The sequence below is a fragment of the Tinamus guttatus genome, unplaced genomic scaffold (assembly GCF_059628265.1).
Source record: "Tinamus guttatus ecotype Peru unplaced genomic scaffold, ASM5962826v1 Tinamus_guttatus_pri_ptg000007l, whole genome shotgun sequence".
Lineage (NCBI taxonomy): Eukaryota > Metazoa > Chordata > Aves > Tinamiformes > Tinamidae > Tinamus > Tinamus guttatus.
This window is the reverse complement of record NW_028288541.1, coordinates 1,784,133-1,790,160: the sequence shown is the minus strand read 5'-3', so window position 1 is coordinate 1,790,160 and position 6,028 is coordinate 1,784,133.

The window sequence follows — 6,028 nt, the reverse complement described above, 5'->3', positions numbered from 1 at the left end:
GTCGCTCAATCCCACATTGCGGTCAAAGCTAGCGTGGAGAGGACATTTCACCCTGGATAGGCCCATCTGGAAGCCAAGAGGTTTCCCATCACTGGGAAGAGCAGCCTCCTTCTGCCCCATCTACTGCCATTTGTCCCAGCTACTGGTGGCCTTGGATAAAGATACACTGTGGACCACAAAATAAACACGCTTTAATATGCTTTAATATGCTCCCTGGAAACTCCTGTGTCTATCTCTCAGCTCCTTGTTCAACCCAGGGCCCCTGGACATGCCAGCAGTGCCCACGGCTGGGAGATGCGGAGCCACAGCATCCCTGCCCACGAAGATCCACACCCGCTGCAGAGGTGCGAAGCTCTCCCCCAGAGGAGACTGTCTCCCTTGCTGGATGAACCGGACCCAAAAACGATGCATGGGCTTTGAGGCAGTCCTCCATAAAAACGCCCCTGCAGACTGAGCAAAGCAGATTTACGCCTCCCTGCTGTATAGAATTTGCTGTAGTTTAAACTTGTATATTTTCAGCTGAGTTCTCCAAAAAGTGCCCCACATTGCCCAGTGCCCCACAAGCTGCACTGCCGAGGCTGCTGCCGACGGCCCCGAGCCCACTGCAGCTCCCATGGCCCAGGGCTGCCTCCCACTCGTGCTCCAGGAACTCTGCAGACAGCGCCCTGCTTCACGCGGTGCAATGACCCACTCCCGGGTCAGCCCCACAGGCAGACACCACCTCAGCAGATGGAAGATTTTCATTCAGTTTGGATTCATACTTCGGATGTTGATGCCTGGAAGAAGGAACACTTGTGTTTGCACATAACGTTGCCCCACAGATGAGATGTTCTAGTGCTGCTCAAATAGCCACCACATTGGAAGGCTCAGCAGAGTGGAAGAACAGCAAGGAAAATCCATGTTAAACAGCAACTAAGGTACCAAGGCTGATGCCACTTACAGCCCTTACATTCAGAGGTGGCATCATAACTTCCCCAAAAGCTGGCTTACTTGCAACTGTGCTGCTACAAGAACACAAAACCGTAGTGGAGATAACCCGAGTGTAACATTAACTGAGTCCTATCACACGATCACCATCACTGCACAAGTGACAGCATCTTAACTAAGAGCAGCTCCTGAAGGCAGGTGCTGCACACTCATGGCTGTACTGTGTTTTCTTTTAAAGTAGTAAATTGTCTAAAAAATTGCAGGATGGGAAGTCCACACTGGCTTGTGAATTAGGGTCATATTCAGTTAACAGCTCTAACTATAGAGAGGAAAGAAGGGAATTATGTTAATGAATTTTTCCCTTCTCTTTCATTTCTGTTTGTCATACCCGAGGAAAAGGAAAGTTCCATTGTTAGTCCAGAACTAACAGAGGCAGAGTCCAACAGCACAGGGAAGTGCCTGGGCACAGTTCTGCAAGCTCTGCGCACCCCTGTTGCACGCTCCACACTGGACCTGCGCACGGGGCACCGGAACCACAGCTGCACCCACCGCTGGTGCAAGAGCGGCCACTTGCCATGATGCTTCCTCAGAGGTCCTGTAGGAAAACTGCTGTTATTTAGGCTATCCAGAGCTCATCTGCCTACCCAGTCCCATAAGAACCATTTGAGTTCAACAGGTAAGCACCAAAGTATCTCTCCTTGAACTAATTATCTTAATAAGAAGAGATATTGACGGTTCCTGCTCTCCACTCCATGCTCCAAAATGCCTCTTGAAAAATGCGGAGAAGGAAAAACATGATGCAACAGCAATTTGCAAAGCCATTTACACATCCCCCATTCATCCTGAGATGCAGAGGGATAGTCTGCCCCTCACCATAAGCAGGCCCATTCAAAACCAAGCAGTAAACATCCTGGAACAAGACAATGATCTCTCTCGCAGAGCAATTTGGAAAGGGATAAAAACAGTTCAAATAGGGGTCCATGATAACAAGAAAAAGCTGGCAATAATTTTCAGAGTTATTTCAGCAAGTATAGTTGAACAGAAAAAGGATTCTTTTCAAGCACTGCATTTTTTTTTTCGAGCTAACATTTACACGAGGGAAGCTGAAAGGAGCTGTCTCCCTTTATGCATGTTCTGGAAGTACTGCGTATTAAAAGATCTGTCAGCGAAGACATGGATGCTGGCACTGAACACTGCATTTAAAGAGGGAAAATTGCTGAAGCAGCTCTTTTACATTTAAAAAGAAGCAAATACATTACAAAGTGCAGGAATATTGCAGGAAGAAATAAGAGCATTCTGCAGGTAGGAAACAAGGTGGGTCATTTTAGGCCTTTGGAGCATCTCTGCCTCTATTTCCACACTTAAATATACCTTGCTGAGGTGACAGTTCTAAAGCACCCTCAGAGAAGCCTCCAAAATTACAGCGGACCCACTAATGCAAACCCACCATCATAGCCCAAACATTGCCTGCAGCACTATTTAACTATTTACTGAGGAATTCCTGCTTCATTTCCAGAAATGGAGACAATGCTCAGCAACAGCTCTGCTGCTACCAGGCTTCAAACTTCACTCTGGGAAAACTGTGGAGAAAAAGTAATCAAGGTAGGATGGACTAGGGGAGAAATATCCAATGAAAAAATAAAAAGGAACTGAGGCAAAATTTCTACTACTGCAAGATGGTCTCCAGGAAACTTTCCTGGCAATGGAAAATGTTTCAATACAATCAGAGGATTGAAAAGAAATGTTTATGAGCTGAGGTAAGGTACAGTATCACGGAGGCAAAAGAGCAGAAAGAGGACTAATTGGCCATTTCCATCTTCCAGCACCATGCTTCTGTGCGTATTCAAATAAAGTAATTACTTCCCAGGATGCCACCTCAGCATTTCAGATAGCTGGGAACGATATTAAGCTCTGCATACATTAATAGAGCTGATGTTGCAGCAGATACGATATGTGTACGAAGGTGCATGCACACACACACATTATATAGGCATGTACTCCACTGGGCAGAAAGAGCAGCCTGCTTCATTTTTATCTCTTCTTCCAGAAAAGAAGATGCAATTTCAGCGCAGCATGGGGATATGTCATACATAACATCAACAAGGTGTCTAGTCTCATCGAGAGTCTCCTTCTCAGGGAAAGGTATGATTAAGAGTTCATCAGAAGTGCAAGTTATACATTGCCTGAGGAGGAGGAGAGGAGAGGAAGGATAAAGTCACCTTAAACTGACTCCCTCAGCATCCAGCATAACGGCGTTACTGCCTTTGGAAGCTGCACCTTTTCATCTGTCAACATGACCTCCTCTTCAAGAAGGAGGGGCATAGTCAGTTCCCCATCACATTGTTTTTAATGCATGAAGTTTGTATTTTATGCTTAAGTACTGCCTTACCGAGTTTTTTTGTAGGCCTCTGCTGACTGCAGGAAGGAAACAACCTTTCATACAAATCTTTAGGATCTCGTGATGCCATATTCCCGCCGGGGGAATAACTACATCACCAAAGAGCACTGTCCCTGCTGTTTGCTGTGGAAGTCAAGGCAAGTTAAGAAGCTCTTTTCACCTGCTGTCAAATCTCATGCTGAGCACTCTCAAATGCAGAGCAGGGAACCAGCGAGATGTCCTGGCCTCACCAGGACATATGATCAAACCCTAGATTTTCAGTCTGCTGAGAAAGAAACACAGTACCAGAACCTTCGATAAATAAATACCTCTAATTCCCTTGATTTCATTGTGGCTCGGACTCTTGCCTTCTCTGTGCACAATGCTGATGTCATTAGACAGACCAAATCAAAGAAGTTAGAAACATCATCGCATTCCCAGACTGCAGAAATATGCAACCTTATTAATCATTTCAAATGCTGGAAATATATTTGTTAATGAAACCATTTGGAGGGTGCGAGAAGCAGATGTTTGTAAGGAAACAGCAGACCAGCAGAATCACTTACTGCAAGTGTCCTCCAAGCACAACAGCAGTGGGGACAGCTCGCATCAGCCCTACCCTCTCTCGGTAGGCATCAATGAAATCAGTAGGAATAATTGTTGGGGCCCTTTGGAGTCACAGAAATATCTAGTTGAGCAAGAGGGCTAACAAATAATTTATTTTATATATATATATTTATTATATATACATGTATTATATATACACGTGTTATATATACACGCACACACATGCATGCACATACATACACATACACATTCATATCCATCCTCTAGACAGACTTAAAACCAAAACGACAGGATCAAGATTTATTATAAAGCATAATAAATTCAGTTTGGAAATCTCAGGGAAAATTATATTCTGCTCCTCCCACCAGAAAATCCATCCAGTAAATGCTCAGATAAAAAGCTATGCACATTTCTGCTGAGATGGAGCTTCAGTGGAAATCAAAATGCATTCCCTGCCAACGTGCCATGTTTCTTGCAAGAAAAATTAACACACAGCTATGGGCTGTGGAGATTTATCAGCAAGAGATCATAGCAACACTTAAGCTTAACTACAACTGCTGCTGTATGAAAGGGCACATTTGAATCTCAGGCTTCTTCTGACATCAATTCAAGTTTAGCTGCCTGATACAAACAGGCAGCGGAAGTTTATTTATACTCATACTCCCTTAGGCCTGGAGCAAATATTAGTCCCTTAGCACGACAAGCAGTGAGCATGCAGATAACACTGTGCTGCACCCTTGGCAGAGGGGCTATAAAAACATAAATGCCTCAGGAAAGTGCACTATAATCTTTAATGTTAAATGTAAAAAGACAAGTACGACTGGCTGAGCAAATCTATTGAAAGCTTCTTCCTAGTCTCCTTAATCATCCCTTTTCTTCCCTTCCTACAAATTTCACCCATTGTTATTCGTTCTTTCTGGCTCCCAGGCTCTCATTTTTAAATTCCTTCTCTCTTTATTTGCCGTTTGCTGTAGCTCTCTTGCCATGGTGCTCCAGATTAGTTAGAGCTGATTGCTGAGTATTTGGCAATACGCTAGCAAAAACACAGAGCAAAACCACCTATTCCCATTGCCAGGTCGCAGAATCATTCCCTCTGACATGGTAAAGGAATATGCTCTAAACCTTAAACTTTGCTCCCAAGGATAATCTATAAAGTCCACTTTTGCTCCCTTTCTTTTTTCCAGTTGGGGTCAGGCTACTTTAAAACAATCAGCTCAGAACTGGCTCCTGTCTCTGTCTTGGCCTCTAACGAACAAGACAAGTCCCAGAAACACTTCCCTTCTCTCACTGGCAGTGAGTTTTCATGCTATTAAAAGCACAGAAGAAACAGCCCACCCTTAGCAGGGGAAGCCCAGCTGCCCACGGGGAGGCACAAGCACGCAGCCACGGACACGTGCGCTCCTTTTTGCACATGTGACGGGCAGTCCTAGGTTTGCATTATGGAAACTGCTTGGGGCAACAGCCAAGGCCATCGCTCTCTTACAGCATCCTAACAGTTCCCCTGTTTGACTATTTGTAGCAAGAATTCTATCTTGTGTTATTGTAATATAGTATGCTACAGCACTCCAGCTGGACTATTTCTGTCTTACAAATTATGGATTTACTTCTCGCACGAGTCCCATACAAGATCCATTTCAAATGGGACGCCCAATTTAAATGTGCAAATTGAATGTCAGGTAGAGGCAAACACACTGCACCTGCAGACAGAGCTGGTTGGGGTGCAAACACGGTCAAGGTCACACACATGAAATAATAAACACGGATGAAAGGTTTGCTCCTAGCTCAGCAAACATATGCTATACACCATGTTATATGTGGAGAGGCAGACAGGCCTGTATTATATACACAATAACATATATTTGGCAACATCACTTCCGACTGCGCCTTTAAAGCCTTTAGAACAGCAGCCCTGACTCCCACTAGCCACAAGGCTGCAGCCCTGGGCTTGCAGGGTTGCGCTGGGCTGCCCTCACGCTTGTGCATCATTGCTTTTAAGAGCAAGAGAAGCATCTTGGGTACCTGCAAAACCTCATCTCAGAGAAGCCAGAATAAGAACAACAGAGGAAAATAATGAATTCAATTTTAAATCTATCAGGTTAAAGCTAACTTTCTGCTTACAAAGAATGAAGCAAAGGAAACGAGATTAGAATAGACATG